Source organism: Lonchura striata, chromosome 1 (assembly GCF_046129695.1).
Source record: "Lonchura striata isolate bLonStr1 chromosome 1, bLonStr1.mat, whole genome shotgun sequence".
Classification (NCBI taxonomy): Eukaryota; Metazoa; Chordata; class Aves; order Passeriformes; family Estrildidae; genus Lonchura; species Lonchura striata.
In genome coordinates this window covers 103034524-103054122 of record NC_134603.1, presented here as the reverse complement: position 1 = coordinate 103054122, position 19599 = coordinate 103034524, and the positions used below count along the sequence as shown (strand labels likewise).

Below are 19599 nucleotides of genomic sequence, written 5' to 3'. Positions count from 1 at the left end.
TTTTTCTTGCTTATATATCTAACTTTTCTCCACCTTTCCTATGTTCTCTGTTTGTTCTGGTTACACATTAATACTCTGAAGGATATAGCTCTTGTGGTACTGTTTAGTAAATAGTGATTGGAAGAATGAAAAAACACCTCCTTAGTGATTTGATACTCATCCTATTTATTTTGTACTGTAACATATATCTCACTGATATAAATCAGGGAGAAAGAAACTGTCTTGATCTATATGTCAGAGTAGTATAGATTTTGAATGTGAATGATTCTATTAATGTCTAAGTAAATTTGGTTCACATTGATACATTTAGCAAAAAGTTCTCCAGGCCTGAATTACATTATCATATAACCATTTTCAAAACTGCCAGATTATACCACTGAGCTGCTTATGCCTGTGTGGTTAAGATTGTGTCAGCATTTCCATTATGCTTCACATTTTTCAAATCTTTATAACTTGGCTGTAAAATTTGCTTTGGCCTGAAACTTGGTGAACCAGAAGTACAATTCTACAAATCTTTACTCAAGAAAGTTGTCCATTCTATTTTAGTCAGTGTTTCTGTTAGCTGGGTTCTGCCAGATTACAAGCCAAGGTCAAGGTTTATGAGTCTGGTTATTTTATTTTCTTAATGAAAAGCAAACCGGTTTTCTTTATTTGAAGGAAAAAATTATATGAAAGGACTGAGAAACAAGGCTTGATTTTGTAATGTGATAAGGTCCCCAGATCAAAAATACCTTGTTTTTAATACCTCAAAGGAGAAGGAAAATTAACAGCAAAAGTGCTGCAATGTAAAAAGTAGCCGTAAGGCAAATGCACTAAATTTTGTTCCACTAATTACATTTTCTTGTGTGTTTTCAGCTGGGATCTAGCATACCTCCTAAACAGTGTAAAATTGGGAGGGCTCCAAATGAGCCATTCTCATCTATCAGGAATACAAACATGCTCACAAAAGCTATCTTATTATGCATGCTCCATACAGGCTCCTTATTCAAAAATATTTTAACAGATGTCATGCTGGATAAATATAATGGCTCATCTGAAGCTTAGAAACACTTTATGCACAGTAGAAACAAATTTGGGCAGCATTTTTCAAATTGAGTTAAGTCCTTAATGCACACCCACAGGCTTACTTAAAGATAAAATATCTTTTTCTTTCATTCTCCTTAGCTAGCTGAGCACATGCTCTGTTATCAACAAAAATTTTCCTGGTCTGATGCTGCTCTCTTGGTTCACTGCTGAAATATATCCTAACTCTTAATTTGCTTCTGGATGAGATTTCTGTGAAGCACTGAATGCAGGACAAATGCACACCCTTTCTCTGTGGCTACAGCAATCTATAGATTACCTGAGAGAAATACAGGAAGTGCATGTTGTACAACAGCATCCTCTGAATCCTTTTTTTTTTTTGAAAAATGACCACAGACAAGGTTTGCCCAAAACAGCAGAGAGTAGCAATACATTCCTACTCTTTGTTAACCTACACTTGTGAGCAGTCTACTGAAATAAACCTGTGCATGAAGCACTAATGACATTTTTTTATCCTTCTGAGTAAGACACCCCTGTGGATAGCACTCACAGAGGTTGCAAGACTTTGCAAGACTTCTCAAGCCTTCTTTAATAAGAATTTAAATATTTTCTTTTAGTTTACACAGTTTTGTTTGGTATTGAAAAGCCTGGCTTGGCAGCTGCACAGCTGCGAGTAGATAGGCAATACCAAGTGATATCTATTGTGAACTGCATGAAAATTCCTTTCATGGTAGTTACTTTCTTCTCCATAAGTTTCATTTGATGTCATATAGCAATGCTGAGACAAATTGTGGCAATAAGATACAGGCCTGCTGTTCTGTATTAAAGATTTCCTTAAAGTATTCTGACTTTTACGAAGTTTGAGATCTTAAGCACTGGGTTATATGACAGTGCATGTGTCCTGATCTTTCAGAATGGCATAATGGTTGTGTTGTGTCATATGCTAGGGCTGGACGTTATCACATTTGCCTGCAAGCAGAAATGCTGTGTGTTCTCAGGGGAACCTGCACTGCAGCTGGGTCCCACAGAACAGTCCTTACCTATACTTCCATGCTGGGACACTTTAGCAATAGCTCTAGCAGTTCGGATGTTCTGAAATACCAGTAGACTAAGCAGGAGAGTGTTGCAGTGCTGCTCTGCAGCTGCAAAGTGCCAAGCAAGGGATTAAGCAGCACAAATATCAGTTCTCCTAAGCCACAAGCAGCAGACTTAGAAGTCAGATGGAGAACAACACGGTGAATGTGAATTCCTCTAGCAGCATGCCAGTCAGTGCTTAATGATTTTAGTAGGCATTGATATTTCTGCATCAGGCTTTTGAGGGATAGCTCCCCAAAATATTACGCCACCATCAAGTAAGGCAGAGTCACAGCTGACTTGTTTGAGCATTCTATACACTGTACCTGCAGGAGCAGGACCCACCCTTTGGAGAGTGAAAGCATGGCACTGGCAACCTACAACATCGGGCAGCATGAGGAGTGTGCCCCTCTTCTTGAGCTCCAGGCATTGAAATAATTTCATATCAGAACCTCAGACAGACCCACTATGGGAGACAATACTCAGGGAGTAGAAAAAAGGAGTGGTTTAGTCACTGCAAAGAATACTGACATTTATGTCTCATATCTAGGTAAAGGGCAGGCTGTTTTAACTTTCATTCATTTCCTTTTGAAGTACAGAGCTCTAAAGGGTTGGCTTCTCTTTCCTGCTCTGTTTCCCTCTTTTCTGTGCTGTTTTCCTCCTCTTTGGGAGGATTCTTGGACAAAACCCTTGAAAGAGTGGCTTCAAGAATATTTAAAAAAATACAGGTTAATTGCTTATGTTTTTAAATGAAGGGTAACTCCTAGGAAAAATAATCTCAAATGCAGAATATAAGGCAATTTTAAACACTATTGTTTTTCTGATAATTACTTTGTATTTGGAATAAAAAGATATTTTGCATTAAAATTGGAACAGTGGAGGAAGTCAGACTAGATGGTGACATATCCTGCTAATAACACAAGGGGTTAAAACACATCAGGGCATCCTGCAGGCTGAAGGCTCTATACAATTCACCCTCTCATGCTGGAACAGCAAGTAGCATTTCCCCATTAGGAGCAGCTCATCTTCCATGAGTACTTTCTTACCCTGCAAAGCCAAATGTTTTCAACCCCAATATCATATTCACCCTCTACTCTTCTACTAATACCTAAATATTTCAGAACTATAATATAATGCAATAAGGTTCAGCATAATAACATCCATCAGAAAGGACAACTTAAAAGAAAAGCATTGCATTTGCTGTATGAAACAATATATAATGATCATTGCTGAGGAATGGATCGATCTTGTCCAGTGGAGCAACTGCGTAAGCATTCAAAACAACAATAACTACAAGCTCTGGTGAGGAACTTTTCTTCCCAGTGTCATCTCATTTTATTGCCTCTGAGCAAGGCTGAAAGTCATGTTGAAAAATAATCCAGAGACAGCTTTCTCTCTCTGCACCCATGCCTGAAAATCTTGATTTTATTCAGAATTCTCTATTGATTAGCAAATTTCAGTTGTAACACATTGAGTTCAATTACAACCACCAGAAATCCTGGGGTTTATGGGTTTACAGTGTTTGGGGATTAAGAGCAAACCCTGGGACAAAACAACATGTACATAATTTGCATTTGAAAATAAAATCTTTTTGCTACAAAATCCTTTTGCCATTTTAATTTTATACAATTTATGGGAATAACGCAGGTGATTAAAAGTGTTGTCATAATTCTCCTGTTTTAGTATACTTTTATATTTTTAAGAGGGAAGGGAAGGGAAGGGAAGGGAAGGGAAGGGAAGGGAAGGGAAGGGAAGGGAAGGGAAGGGAAGGGAAGGGAAGGGAAGGGAAGGGAAGGGAAGGGAAGGGAAGGGAAGGGAAGGGAAGGGAAGGGAAGGGAAGGGAAGGGAAGGGAAGGGAAGGGAAGGGAAGGGAAGGGAAGGGAAGGGAAGGGAAGGGAAGCAGATGTGTACTCATTTATACAATCTCAGGCTAAGTATAATATCTTGTTTTTCATGGGTCCTCAGACTCACGAAATGGAGAGTAACACCTCTTTCCTACCTCTATAGAAAATTCACAGGTTCTGAATCCATTCATTTTCCTGAATTTATTTGATAGATTTTACTGATGATGGAACACAAAAATACAGGACATTACTACTGTAATGCCAATGAACATAAAAAAAATTATCACTCTCTTTTAATAAATTACAAGAAATACTAATGATGTGGTAATAGCAGCTGACAGAATTATTAGCATGAGATTTTTCCTTCTATATTCTATTAAGGAACAATTTCCCAGAGCTAATAAAGGCAAGGAGTGAATTGACATCCCAAACTAAGTAGTCAAACACAACCCACATTCAGGATTTTTGAAAATGGCTAATTTATCTGACAGACCTGTACTGTCTTCTCCTTTCCATGTGCTACTGCAAACACCTGAGAACACACCAGTAATAAGAGCCATCATCTTTCCAACTAACAAGGACTGTTTTAAACAGCCCAGCTCCACAGTAAGTTTTGTATCAAACTCCTGTCCTCTACTGATTAGACAAGAGCAGTGAATACTGAACAAGGGGATGCTCCAAAGCAAGCCTTCTGGCAAGGATTTTCCATAGTCCATGCCCTCATCTGGCAGGACTGTAGCAATACTCCAAGGTGATAGAGGGAATTTTTTAGGTCTCATATTCACTATAGTAAGTACACTTCAATAGTGCAAAATGCTTAAGCATCACTACAATCTTTTAGGCTCAAAAGCTTCTACAAAACTTTGCATGGCCTTTTCCCTAAATTAATTCCTTTGGCATTCACTACCATTTATACAGACTCACAACTGTTTGAGCCAATCTCTGTATCACCAGGCAACCATGTACTTTCACTCAAAAGTCATCACTCTGTCAAGATGTAAGGGCCTGTTTGCACAGCAGACAAGATTGTTTGGTCTGGATACTTTTAGAGTCATAGGTTTGAATTATTTTCTGCCCAATAAATCATGAATAAAAATGACAAAACCCAACATTTATTAGAAGAAATATGATTAGCAAAATATGATTATAGCTGTTAGTCATTTCAGCAGAAATTATGGTGCTCAGTGAAGACTTTCCAGTCATTTACTTACTATGGTCTAAATTATTTGAGAACTTTACGTAGCTGTTTCACCTGTTAACAGTATATAATTATTATCTGACTATATTAGTCTGTATTATAGATAGGTAAGAAAACCCTACAACTAGTTTTTCTCCCATTGAAGTTCTCAGTAAATAATTGAGGTTTTCTAATTTTTTCTTTATTAAAGGCCAAGTCCAGGGGTAGGAGATTTCTTCTAAAATTTACATCCACTTGGCCAGATTCTGCCCTCTGACATTCATGCAGTTCAGCTGAATACAGAAAAGTTCCAGTGGATCACACAAAAAGATAAATACTGTGAAGACCTAACTGTCCTCCAGGTCTGCTGGGAGTTTATAGATGTCATTTTGACACACATTATATTAGGCAGGCATGAATCAGTATCTTTTAGTGATCAATTTTAAGCGTACACATTTCTGTTTAATTTCAGTATAAGCAAACTACCAACATGTACAGGAACAGGGATAAAGCAAAACAAAACCCCTTCTGCATGCACGTTTTGTGCTAAACATTGTGTCCTCTGCAAAGAACATGAAGATAAAACAGCATTTATTTCTGCATGTGTTTATGCATCTCTTACATCATGATGTGCTGGCATCCCTTTCACTGCACCTGTGCAATGCCTCAGATGGGATGACCATTAACAGCTGGTAGGGAGAACACAAGAAAAATATTCTTATCAGCAGGATGGGCTCCCTAATCTGGGTCACCATATGAGTTCAGTGCAGAGGGCAGAGCAGGATCAGTGTAGTGTGAGGGGAGCTTAAACAGTTCAACTTCAGCTTGAACTGAAGGTGTTAATGGCTGCTTCAGAAAGCATTCATCTTTGGGCATCTGCTCCTGTGAATGGTTCAAACACATAAAGTGACTTATAATATATTGGTCCGGTCATTCCTATGATCCCGACCCCAAAACTCAGTCCTGTGAGACTGTGCCCTGTTAGACAGAGCTGGAAAAAATGTCAAGCAGCAAACCATAGTGAAGACCTTGTTTTCAAATTTTTGGAGAGGCACCATATAGTACAGTTGAAACACCATTGTCCAACACCTTTGATATTCATTCAGGAAAGTAGGAGAGCTTGACTAAATATCAAAAACTCCTCTTCTTGTGGACTATTGCTTGCTTTCAAATTGCACAGCAATTTGTACAGAGAAGGATTGTCTGACTTCTCATATGGAGGAGAGCATGCCTTGCACCAGCAGCAAGTAGAGCTGGTATAATCAGACACACAAAAACATGGATTACTCAGGCTAGCAGCATGAAATATTGAGCTTGGAAATTAACCTGGCAGCAGGCCAGGAGATAAGATCCACAGTAGCACTTTGTATACTAACCATGTCTGAACTGATGCTCAAAATAACAGACTCCCTACAGTCCTTCCTGACCCTCTGTTTGTTGTCATGTTGCTCAACTCCATGTTGGCCAACACATTCACTGTTCTCAGTGAGGATTCCTAGGGAATTTTCCCTGGTTCTGAGTGCTTACCAATATTTAGACTCTTCAAACTCTGCTGATTAAAAAGGAATGAATGAATTAATGAATTAATGAATTAATTATTACAAAAGTATCTGGATGATTTAATACATGCCTGTTTGGTCAAATTGCAGTTTTGATCTTGAATTAGATACATGTACTCTGCAAAGGGAAATTGCCCTCTCTAGACATTTGCTCCATCCTGGTAACCAGGGATACTCTATATGGGCAGTGAACTTACTTTTACGTGGTGTGACACAAATTTAATTAATTTCAATAAAAATAAATTGATTGATTTCTGTAGGTTTGATAGAGCATTTCAATACCATGACACCTTCTAATAAAGATAATGAGGAGCATTTCAAAATACTGCTGTTTGCCAAAGTCCCAGAAAATCCTAAACCACTTCCCCCCAAGAAGGATCTGAGTCCCACATCTGACTTAAATTTTTCTTTAGACACGATCTCATCATCCTTGGAATCAAGCAAATCCCTCTTATCATAAATTTTTCATGTATTTAAAAGTGCTTCGTTTGTCAGATCTGTACCAGGCAACAGCAGGCAATTCAAATGAGAGAAACCACCACTGTTTACATGCAATCAAGATAATTAATATACATTTCTCCACTATCATAAGCTACAGTGAGAATCATTCAACAAGTAACTTAAGTGATTGGCATTATCAAACTATCCAGATCCCTTTTGCCACACTGGTATATGTACAACACCATTCTGTGACATTCTGTTTGGAAAATTTATTGTGATTTCTGTTGCATGCCTTAGCTGGTGGGAATTGATACTCATGTCTTCTGAAGGCAAAAATCCATGGCTGTCTTTTCTCCCCTCTGCCTTCTTCCCCAAGTCTCTTTCAAATGCCTTGCTAACAGGAGGAGGCATTTATTGCTTGTGAAGTTTTCATGGACACTTAATCTTGCAAATCTAGTTAATCACTGAAAACCAACTTTGTGAATGTTGAAAGTCCTCCTGTTAGATAGCAATAACACAATTCTAGCTATGATCAGGGAAAGAAAAGGACACAAAACCTTATTTTTCTTTGTCTATGTAAGAACTGTGGAAATTGCTCATAGATCTCTGGTGGCTCTCATATTTAGACTCATCCATTTGTCTTATTCCCAAGAGAAGTCCAGCAAAGTTTGAACAGAAGAAAGGCAAGAACATATAGCAGAACTGTTTCCTCTCTTTCATCTTTCATATATATGTTTCTCCCACCCTGTAATCTACATTAAAAAAGAGGGGGAAAAAGAAAGCAAAAAAAAAGGGGTTCTTAAACAATTTGGAAATCTAGAAGCTCTGCAGTAAGACAGAGTAAGATACAGTTCATATCCATCTTATTTTTCCAAAGACTTAGTTCTAGCAACCTGAAACTACAGAAAATTTCTCTCCCCACATCTAATTGTTTAGACCAGTAAAAGGAGAAGAAAATATGTCCCCTACCTACTTCAATGATGGAGAAACTCAGACAGAGGTAGTAGATTGACTGTGATCTTGCCCAGGATTGACCTGTCCAAGATGATACTACAAATCCATGCCAGAATTTGAACTGACCTTTCATCTGGAGCTGTTTTGTGCCCAGATCTGGGCACAAATGAAGGAAAAATCAACCACAAAACAACAATAAATGTTTTTGGCATCTGGAAAGGTAGAAAACTGTGGGGACAAAAAGTTGCACATAAGATAAATGCAAGCATTCTTCCCAAAAACCTTAAGAATTTCAAGCCGTGAAAACTCAAAAATTCCACACAAAATGATGATAAACTGCAAACAAGATATTTTTAGGCTTTTCAAAAGAGGAGATATTTATAGTGTATTCCAAAAAGGCTAAGTGTAACCTGTAGTAAAAGACAGCAATCTTTATAAGTTTTTTAATTCTCCCTGTGTTGCCCTTGTTTCTCCCCTAAAGAGATCCATCTCTTCTTTAGCCAAAGAGCATTCACATTCTTTTCACTTTATCCTCTCTCTGTATCATCCAGTGAAGTACATGAAACACTCTGATCAGTAGACAACCATTCTGTCATCTAAGGTATTTGTTAAGATTCTGTATTTAAATATGCATTGTTTGCAACGAAGGAATAAAGCAATGAGAGGTTACTAGAAAATAAATGCACCTATAAATTAATTTCTGTAATTACTATTCATTAATATTTAATGTATTTATATAAAGGATAAATCTTCTTGATTCCCAAGGCACCCTGCATTTAATAATGTTGAAACAGCTTATCTCCTTCCTGTTGTTGAGACTGGAGTTGTAATAACTAGTAATGTTAAATGTATTTTTTAGATCAATAACAAATAAATACATAAACACTTCCCCTCAGAATGCTCCTGATGTTATTCACAAAATTAAAAAAAAAATAACTACAGAATGCCAAGGGACTTCATAACCATTTCATTACTACCATCCTAATTGCATGTGGTGGAACTGCATAATCAGTTTATTGAAATTGAAATCTTTGGAACTGATTCTCCCTACAGACACTAACAATAAGCATCCTGTGCAATAACACAGTACTTAATGTAATATAAACATTATATGCACCAAGCTTTAAACATCCCTTGGCTTCACCTGCTGGAATTGGACATTTTTAACACTCTTGTGTTCTGCCACTGTATTGAATCAAATATCTAATTTACAGACTGCAAAATACAATATTCCCATATTACAATAAAGAAACAAAGATACATTCAGAAACAGACACACACATACAATTGGTATAAGGATAAGCAAGACTATATTTAATAAAGTGGAAATAAAGCAGACCCTTCTAGAAATCTGAATGGATTTTCATGCACAATATAAAAGAAATTGCTTCTGCTTCCACTGTGTCCCTGTGCCTCTGCAAATAACTAGGCTGATACCACAGACCCAATCCAACCTACTCCTACTTTAAAAAGGGACTTTACTCTTGTGAGTAAGTCCATTCATACAAACAAAAGTATTTTTCATAGAGTGCATACTCAGATATCAATAGGATTTCTCTCTAAAATAGAGGTTCGTATTTTAGTTTGCAGGATTAACATGGTAGCAATTAACAATATGACTAATAAACATTCACCTGCACATTTTCAAGTTAATATTCCATCAATGTAAAGAAATCAAAACCTTTATTTGTTTGTACCTTTATTTATTTATTTGTTTGTACCTTTATTTGTTCTCATTTTGAACAACAAATCTAAAAAATACTAAGGTTTTATTATTATTAACAATAAACAAAGTTGATTGTCCTTTTTAAAAATCAAGAAAAGTTTGGCATGGTGGGAGAGGGGAAATCCTGGTTGATGGGTTTTGAAAAGATCTTTGTTTAGGGGCTTCAAACAGCATATTTTGAAAAGTCTTAACCAAACACGAGTTCAGTATCTCAATTAAAGAGGACCTGAAAATTTCTAGTATCAAAAAAGGAATGGAGAAAGTTGCATATTCTTCTCTATAGTGCTATCACCATGTGCCAACAATGGCATGTCCATGTCTTAAAATGCGGGTCTCAGTCACCTGATCTTCATAAAGTTTTATAAGACACCAAAAACAAAAATTAAGATTAAGGCTATTAGATATTGGATTTTTCAGTTCCCTTGTAGCCTTCCCCAACATTCAGCGCTGATGGTGCATCATACTGCGGTGTCAAAACCAGTACAGGACTCCACAAGCAAAGCCAGCCATCAGAAGTACCAGCTCTGCTTCAGGACAGGGGCCTCCAGAGTAGAGCACAGAACTTTGCAACATTACTTTAAAATTTAAAGAGCATAACAGCTTTACCAAGCTGTGTAAGGCATCAAAGAGATCATTTGGAGCCAGCTTCATCCTTGAACAAAGCCTAAAAATAACTTGCTTCTACCAAGTGGACGTCACATCACAGACCAAGATGTCCAGTTAGTGTCCTAAGAAATGCAGTGACAAAAATAAATTCAAGATAATTTTAAACATAGGAAGCCCAGTCCTACATCACTCAGTATTTTCTGGTGTCAGCACAACCTATGAGATATAGCATGATCGTTTTGGGAAGAACAGGAGAAAACAGATTGACAAGAGTGGCTGCAGAGGGAATGAGATGGCACGATGTCTTGCCCTTGATATGCTTCTTTGCTTAAACCTCAGTCTGTCAAAGCACTTGAAAAACATAACCCCCCCATCACAGAAGAGCTTGGCATGGCAAGCAGGAAGACTCCCATTGGTTTGAAAGATGATTGCTGGATAAGGACCTTTTGGCAATATGTGCAGTATTGATTTGTAACAAAAATATTTACCTGCCACTTTTAAAACATTAGCATACTAAAAAATAATCAGAAATTGAAAAATAAGGGGAAAATGCAGTCAACCATATTTAACTACACTTTCTCTTCAATAGGTCCATACCCAGCTAAAACATGAACAGTGGGGAAGCACTGTACATTTGCACCAGCTGAAAGCCCTCTCAAAACAATCAGAGAAAGAAGCAAACTAAAATGTATGTGACAATCAAAATAAAGCAACAAATTAATGCAATCTTAATGCAAAAGGAATACATTTTGTTGCTCAATACAAACTATTGGAAGAAGTTGGGTGCTTTTAACAAGTCTTATTCAGTAAACCTTTTATTATTCAATATTTTAAAAAAATAATTTATTGTACTACATATGTGTGCAAACATATATATTTACTCCCTACTTTCATTTTTATGTAGAACTATCCTCAGATCACCTTACATAAATACAATCAGGCTGATATCTACACAAGTAAAAACACAATTTCCCTCCTTCTTCTTTCAGTATTATTTTATTCTTCAGCATCATTCTGAATGATAAAGAGTTACAAAATAAATAATCCTCTGAAAGTCAGTCCCCCTCCACTGTCTCATCTTTAAACAAAATTTTGCATCTGAAATTTGCAGTAGTAAAGTTGAAGAACTTAAAATACTTCAATAGCTTATTTTAAATACATATTTACATTATTTTTACATTAATTTACATTAGTTACATCAAGAACATGAAACATTTGCAGATCAAAACAGATCCAAGAAAAAAATTGATTATGCAGTTGCAGTTATATTACTTGAATGATTTTTATCTACCATATGATAAATACAGAAAAGGGCTGAGTAGCAACTCTGTCTCCTTTATTTTGGTGTATCCATCATTTTCCACCCCATCTCTTAAAATCTAACACTAAAATAGATCCATATCTGGCATGGGAAAACAAAAGATTTTCAGAATTTCACCACAAATCAATGCATTTTCAATATACATGTTCTGGATGCATGAGATGCAGAGAAAGAATATTTAGCATAAGGAGAATCACATCTATCTCTAATTTAAAGAGATGAAATGCACGTGGGTTGATTTTGCCATGGTATGGAATGCCTATTAAAAAATTAAATTCTTATCAAATAGCACTGCACTCTCTTTTGTCATTGAAAAACTAACATTTAGTATTACATGCAGCTTTCAGAAAAACATCTGCAATATTTTTCTGCACATATGCAATACACCCTGCTAGCAAGTATGGACTCATGGAGCTTGGAGAAGGGGCAGCAAGCAGACACATAGCCCTGGTTTAGGGGCATGATGAATTGTGTATTCAGCTGCAGACTGAAAGTACACAAACCTAAGCCTGGAAAATAAAGTCTTTGACCTATTTGCTATGAAACAAACAGGCAATTGGTTTTTGTTGAGGAATACCAGCTTGTCATGGAGGCAGCCACAGAAGGAAGTCACCCCCAAAAGAGTATCTGTTCAGCTGATGAGAGCAAATCAAATCAGAACCCAATACAAAAAGGCAAAAGAGCTTCTTCTCTTCAGCTCCTCTTTTCCCAGGAGCACAATGAGGCAGGTAGTAATGCTTCCTGACTCACCACAGATTCAGTAAATGCAACTCCCAAGGGAAGCTTGAACTAGATTGGGTTTGGAGCTTAGCAGCAGAGTTGCTAAATAGAACCAACAGCATGCTTTAAATAAAAGCAGTGGTGTGTTAAAAATCCCTGCGCAAAGCTTGTTTACCTGTCTGATTTCTTCATATTTCTTTCTCTCTCACTTCCTCCCACCCCCAAACAAAAAAAGGATATTTGAAGGTGGAAGGCAAACCTGAGGCTACCAGACTTCAGGAGCTCATAAAACATTTAAGAGTTCTATGGCTACTTCTTTGGCTTGCAATAGCGTAACTTTCTATCAAGGCTTGGTCAAGCCCCTTGCTAGCACAGACCTGGGTATTTAGTGATGGATTTGTACCCAAAAATGGTAATTAGCAGGGCAAGCAGGTTATTCATAATACCATAAGATTTTAGGTGAGAATAAAAAAGCAAACAGGTCCTTCCCATTACTACCATGCTTGAACTAATTTCCAATAAGGCCATGTAGAGAAGTTCTAACAGATTCCACTCCTCTATGAAGTCACACACTTTCTTGAGACTAATGTAGTCCAGACATATAAAGGAAAACTATAGCTTTCCAGAGCTGTAAAGTAACACTAGTACATAAAAATATTTTTTACATCCAATAGCTAAAGAAGCTCCATGCATGAAACACTAGTCTTACCTTGATGTTAGAAGAAAACCAGATTAATACAGTACTTATAAGCTGATATATGACTTAAATATGGATACAATATTTCTCATGTGTATCAATGCCTTGCTATTTCTATTTTGTTTGTGTTTCTGTGTATGCAAAACACACACTGTTTCTTGCTGTTACATACTCTGCTCTTCTCATTTCTATAAGAATAAATAAAATTAAGAAAAGGCTTCAGCAACACTTCTGCTTATCCATATCAGGATTGCTTCAGCATTATAGGGTTCCATCCCACCAGACACTGAGTTATACTGTAGTTTATGAAAATTTGGAACATATTCGCATGTCTTGGAATTAATTAGGGTCTTGTAGAAACAGTACCCAAAATTCTTTACCTTTCATTTCCACTATTTAATTTCATATTCTCAGCATCCTTATATTTTCCCTATCTTCCAAAAATTCTATAATTTCTGGGTATAGCTCCATCCTTTTGTCGTGTATTTATACAGCACCTAATGCCATGAAATCCCTTGAACAAAACAAGGAATTATAAAGAGATAATACATCATCATTCCAGTTTGAGCAAAAGAGTAAACTAGCAACGTGTATTGTTTTTCTATTAAAAAAGTCATCCTCTTATGTTATTTAATTCCTAATACTGTATAAACTAATTAAAGTTAAATTTACAAATTTATTGTTTAAGACATCAGAATTCTGCTTATTTAATTTTCCCTGCTTGGCAACAGGGACTGCTGAAAAGCCTGTGTTTCAAGATGGGAATAATTTTACCTGTTTCTGATTCTATGCTATTTTATTTTTATTGGAAAATGTCTAAATAGCTAAAACCAGTTAATTAAACTTCACCAAAACTCCGTTTTCAGATGAGGAAGAGTACACCTAATTTATAGCAGAACATTCATTTCTAACATGCAGTTTCAGACTGCAACCAGAACTGGAGGCAGAAAGAAAGGGACCAGGCTTTCTAAGAACAGACAGCACCCCAGTGCTTTCCATACTTGGCTGAGTCTGGGGGCACTAAGATCTGATTCAGGACACAAAACTGAGTCTCTCTCAAGATAACACCCCATGGCACTTCACCCTTGTGTTCTCTAAGACACATGTTCCTCTCCATATTCCACAACTGGAAGAAAGCCAGGCACAAACATTTGTTGTTTTAGTACAGCAGGATTCACATCTGGGTCATCCAGTAGCCTTCAGCCCTCCCGAGCCTAGTGCCAGCCCATACAGGCTTGATCTATTTATGTTTCAGCATCTTGAACACAGTGTCAGTGCACAAGGCACATACTTGCAGAACTCAGAAATCCAGGCCCAATTTTCAGCTGCAGTGGAAAGGAGCTGCTTGCTAGGTCTCATGTGAGTCTAGATGTGGTTCACATGTAGACAAAACAGGACCAAGATGAACCAGGATCACCATCTCATATTGCTTCTATTCTAAAAAACCCACCCAAGCAATCAAAACTTAGCATCTAATTGTGAAAATTAATTTGCATTAGTTTTTCTCAGAAAATGAAAGAAATTGAGAAATATGTAAGTTTTCAACACTGCTAATATTGTCAAACACCTACATGGTAGTTCTTCAAAAACTATTGATTTTACACCATGAATTTTAAAAAATTGAGTAGATGTATAACTCTTTTAGAGAAATATTATTTCTTACAAAAAGAAATTTCTTTCATCATCAGTTATCTAGTACTTTGAAATGTTTATTTCAAGAAAGGGATCTTTCCCACATCTTCAGCAGAAGGAAACCTAATTCTTTCTCCACCACCCAAGCTCTGAGAGGGTGGCATAGAGTTGCTGCAGGGATGACTGCTCATGTGGCCTCTAGGACTGATCCAGCACATCATCCCTGCTCTTAAAATGGGACATAAGTGCCTTGCAGGTACACAGCGAGGAAATACACAATTATGTGAGGTTCTGAACATCTTTCTGGAGGAACAGTATACTGTGGTTACCTATTTGGTTAAACCTTGGCACTTAGGTAGAGTTCCTCTGTATGTTAGCAAAACCAATAGTTCGATGCTGTTGCCTTCCCCTACAAAGGTTGCCTTCCTCTCCAAAGAGGTTTCAATCAAAAGGGAAGAATAGCACTAATATTAATCACTGGACAGACTGACTCCTGGACATACACCAAAATATATTTATTTAGGACATGAATTCTCTATTTAATGCTGCATGTTCAGACATAGCTGCTGCCACTCCTATGTGAATTCACATGTCCCATGGATAGACCATGCAATACACAACCTACCATCTGCCAACAGACATTTCCCTAAGTTTGCTTTCATTATTCTTTCCTTGGATTTATTGCAGTCATCATGATACATATTTTCTTCACTCTTCTGACCAGCTGTCCCATGCTTATAAACACACTGTAAAAAAATAAGCAATCCTTCTTGGGTTTTTGTAGAATACATTGCATTACAAATAATATAGAACTACAAAATCTAGGTGGATACTTTATCCATATGATATTGCAAATCATGACATGCATCAGTCATTCAAAACTTGCCATGTCACATAGAAATATCTCATTAATGCATCGCACATGGATTTTTTTTTAACCTTTAATCCCCCGATTAGCTGACTGAGTCAATGGGTAATTATTTGATTCCAGTATCTCAGCTCCAGCAACATGTTCTCTTTTATCACTCAGCAAAAACATGAAGCTTCTATCAAAAGTTAAATTAGCCCAGGATATAGAATGAGTATCTTGATTTAATGGTAGGCTTAAGGTGAAAGACTTTCACCACACTCTTATATAAAAATTATAGAATGTTACTTTAAAAGGGAAAGTCTTGGGTTCCTAAAGCACTACATTTTCTACTTTAGAAATCCTTCACTGAAAACACTTCAATGTCATTACAATTTTATGTAGTGGCTTTCTTATTTTTTCCAGAAGATTTTGTGGATCCCTCTAAGCCTTGTTCAGTTCAGCTTGATCCAAATACACCTGAGAATCAAAAAAACAACTGCAGCAAAACAAATACTGAGTAGCCACCAGTGCTGATTCTGAAGGTACATTTGCATGTACTCTTTTATCCTGGAACTGATGCAGTGGATGGAGGCGTTGCACAGTGGTAAGGAGGCACCAGGCCCAGCTGGGGATTGTTCACACTTTACACAATGCAAGTGCCAAAAAACCACACTTCCTATGCCCACTCTGTCCCTGTACCTCCTCCACGAACCAGGACAGGGGAGCTGTCCTCCCATCAGAGAAATTACATCAGCCATGGCACAAATGTGCACATTCACTGTACAAACACCGTGACACACAGATAACTAAAAGTTCACCAGTCCAATTGGCCCATCCATATTTTACTATGTCAATAGATTTAAAGACCCACTGGACAAAGAACAATATGAGTGAGAAATACAGCTGAGGTGATTAAGTACTGTAGTTCTAAACTAGTCTTGGCTATCATCATAGCTTTATCTTATACAGTCTGTCATGCCAAGCTCCTCAGACTTCCACTTGAAGGATTAAGACTTTTGTCTGAGACATGTCAAGCTAGGCACCCATGAATTCCAATTGCATGCTAGGGTCTGCATGGGAGTTGACTTAATTTGTTATGAAACTGACTTCGCAGTTCTTTGATAATTTATTACAGATACCTCAATCGCACTTAAAGAGCTGTCCTTGACCAGCCAATTGTCTAAGCTAAGGAAGAAAAGTCAATCCTATGTTGCATAAGTAAGCTGTAATAAGAACTGAACACTTCATGGACACAAAGAGATAAAGACAGCAGAGAAATCACATGCAGCTGGCTGCACTGTTTAAAATGTCTCCAGTGACCACAAAACATCACTGCAATTCTATTGAGGACATTTAGTTTTGATGCTCTGTAAAAGTGTTAAACAATAATGAAAGTGATGAAATAATCTTAATGTGAAAGTTACATGTAGTTATTTAACCAGGTTGTTGTTTAAAATTAAGTACTATATTCTAGTGAATAGAAATACATTCAGGGTATAGTTTGCCATTGTTTCTGCATCCTATGAAGCCTAAAGAAGTTTATTGACACAAATTTTGAACAGCTGTTAGAGAGAATTTCTATTTGCTGATGATCAAAATTTCTAAGTGAAGCATGGAATATACAGACTTGTAGTTCTAAGGACTAGACTTGGATATTTCAACAAAAATCTCTGCTCCTTTGGAATTTAGAAGATAAAAGGTAACTGAAGCCCTTAAACTTTATCTTCAAAATGCAGAGGAGTGTCAAATAAACATGAAAAGATTCATATTTTTTCATCCATTTTATTTGTACTGAATGATGAAATAACATTAGCATTTCTGAGTTTTCTCTAATAAGGCAGTATGAAAATTATATTGAGATAAATACATGTAGGCTACTCACCTTAAATAGTTTTTAATTTCTCTCTGTTAAAAATCATATTAAAGGTAAGGTTTCTCAAAAAAAATGCAATTCAATGTCTGATAAAAAAAAAATTAAATTCCCTACTTCGAGTAAATGCAGTCTCTCTAAAATTACTGGCACTATTCAGATGTGGATCCAGTCTGAAATTATGGCAATTAATTTCACATAATTTATTCTTGTTTCAACAGATTTTGAAGGTTCTATAAGTATCCAAACCAACCATGCACAATTGCTGAAGAAAGTTCATAAAAGTTACTCAAACTACTGCCTAGAAAGACGAGATGAAGAAAGTCTTTGTGTGTGCACTCTCTTTATGTTGCCGTCATAGTACGGTGTGATGTTTGACACTGACACATTCTTTACATCCTTCATCAGGGCATTTCACGAAACTATCACCGAGCTATAGGTCTTTTAGAGCACTTAAAGAAGAGGGAAGGGGTACAACTGAGAGAGAAGGATGAAGACAGCATTTATATGAAGGAAAGCCACATCACATTGCTGCCTTCTTGGAAGTGTGATCTTTCTTGATGGAGTTCAAAGATCTAGCCACAGTGATTTCTTTCAAGCTACAGGAGCTGTGTCCTATTCTTTTCCCAAGACATACAGGTTACCACTTCTGTAGTGCAATTATGTCTTCCTCCTGACATCCCATCTGTCAGGAGGGTTCTTTAACCCCTGGAATGAGCTTTTAGTCTTCACACTGAGACTTCAAATGTATGAGTCTAAGAGGAATGGTCATGATAAGCAATTAGCTTTCAACTTCAGTACAGGGTAATATTTTCCAAGCATTTCACATTTCCAGTTCAGGTGTGTATACTACTGATATATGCACTAGTGCTTCATGATTAGGATGTGGAGAAGGTTGGTTAACACCACCACCATGTTTCACAGAGCTTCAGACTGTGAGAACGCAAATCCTGTGCACAGGAATCATTGCTCCTTTTCTGCTAGGGGAATATCTTCCTGCTAATAATCTTGGGAAAAAATGTTATTCCACTCAAAAGAAACCTGTCTGCCTCTGTAATGCTGCAAGAAGTGCAAGTAAGCAGTCCAAGTATTTTCTGGCTCTCCCTTCTGTGACTATGTTACTGTGTACATTAAAGTTTTTCCCCCTCCCTCACTCACTACATCTTTGTAAGGCTTGTGAATTAAAGGAAGGAGCCGTGGAGGTGTGATAACCTGCCTCAGAGTCCCTAGGCTGCATACAGCACAGCAAATCTTGCCATCACGGCTGCCACAGGCAACAACAATCCACCAGCAATATCTACACCGAACTTGGCTGGAAAGCTTTATTATACAATTGTAACACCGGGGGGAAAAAGTGAACAAAACCCCTGCAAACCCCAGCTACTTCTTTGTCTCCCCCAGAATTGAGATGTGAGGCAGCCTTTTGCTGCTGGTCACCCTGGGGTGCTTGGGCTGCCCAGGAACACCGCGCACGGTGACGGCGTGTGCAGGAGCGCAGCCTGCCAGCACCATCGCCCGCAAAGCACGGGCTCCGCAGCCGGCAGATAAACAAAGAAGCAATACCCACTATCAAAGTGTCAAGTATCTATAACCTCTAGCACAGCACAAAGATTACAGCAAACAAAAGAGACGTCTAAGAGGCAAGGAGCCATAGGAGAGGAGGAGAGAAGTGATTGTGAGAATGGAGCAGGAGAGAATGCCTATCCTGACACTGCGAATGGTGCAGAAACGCAGGGCTGACGTGTTGTGACTACGAGTTACCATTAAGACATGCTTTTTACAAACCCAGGCTCCTTTCTCTTGAGGTACTTTAGAAAACATTATCAGGTTTGCAATCAGCCTAAAAGCAAAGCATGACTGTAGGTCAGAACTCAGGAGCATTATAAGAATATGTTTCCCTGGCAAATACTCCAGAGCAATTTGCTCAGATCTTTCAGGCGCTCATTAGAAATTTGTTTCCGGCGTGTATGGCAATTATTCCAGCTAGCTGAAGATTTCACAATGCAAAATCTTTTGGTTTTTGACACACTAAGAAAAGGCCAACAGCTAAACAACAGATGCAAAGCTGGAGCTCAATAAAACTGGTTTCTGAAATGAAGACTAAT

At 37.5% G+C, this 19599-nt stretch overlaps 1 protein-coding gene across 13 annotated transcripts in view; it reads right to left on the bottom strand.

Moving 5' to 3' along the window:
- The window catches only part of POU6F2 (POU class 6 homeobox 2), a 352332-nt gene that overhangs the window by 230648 nt on the left and 102085 nt on the right, over positions 1–19599 (bottom strand). The window lies entirely within an intron of this gene.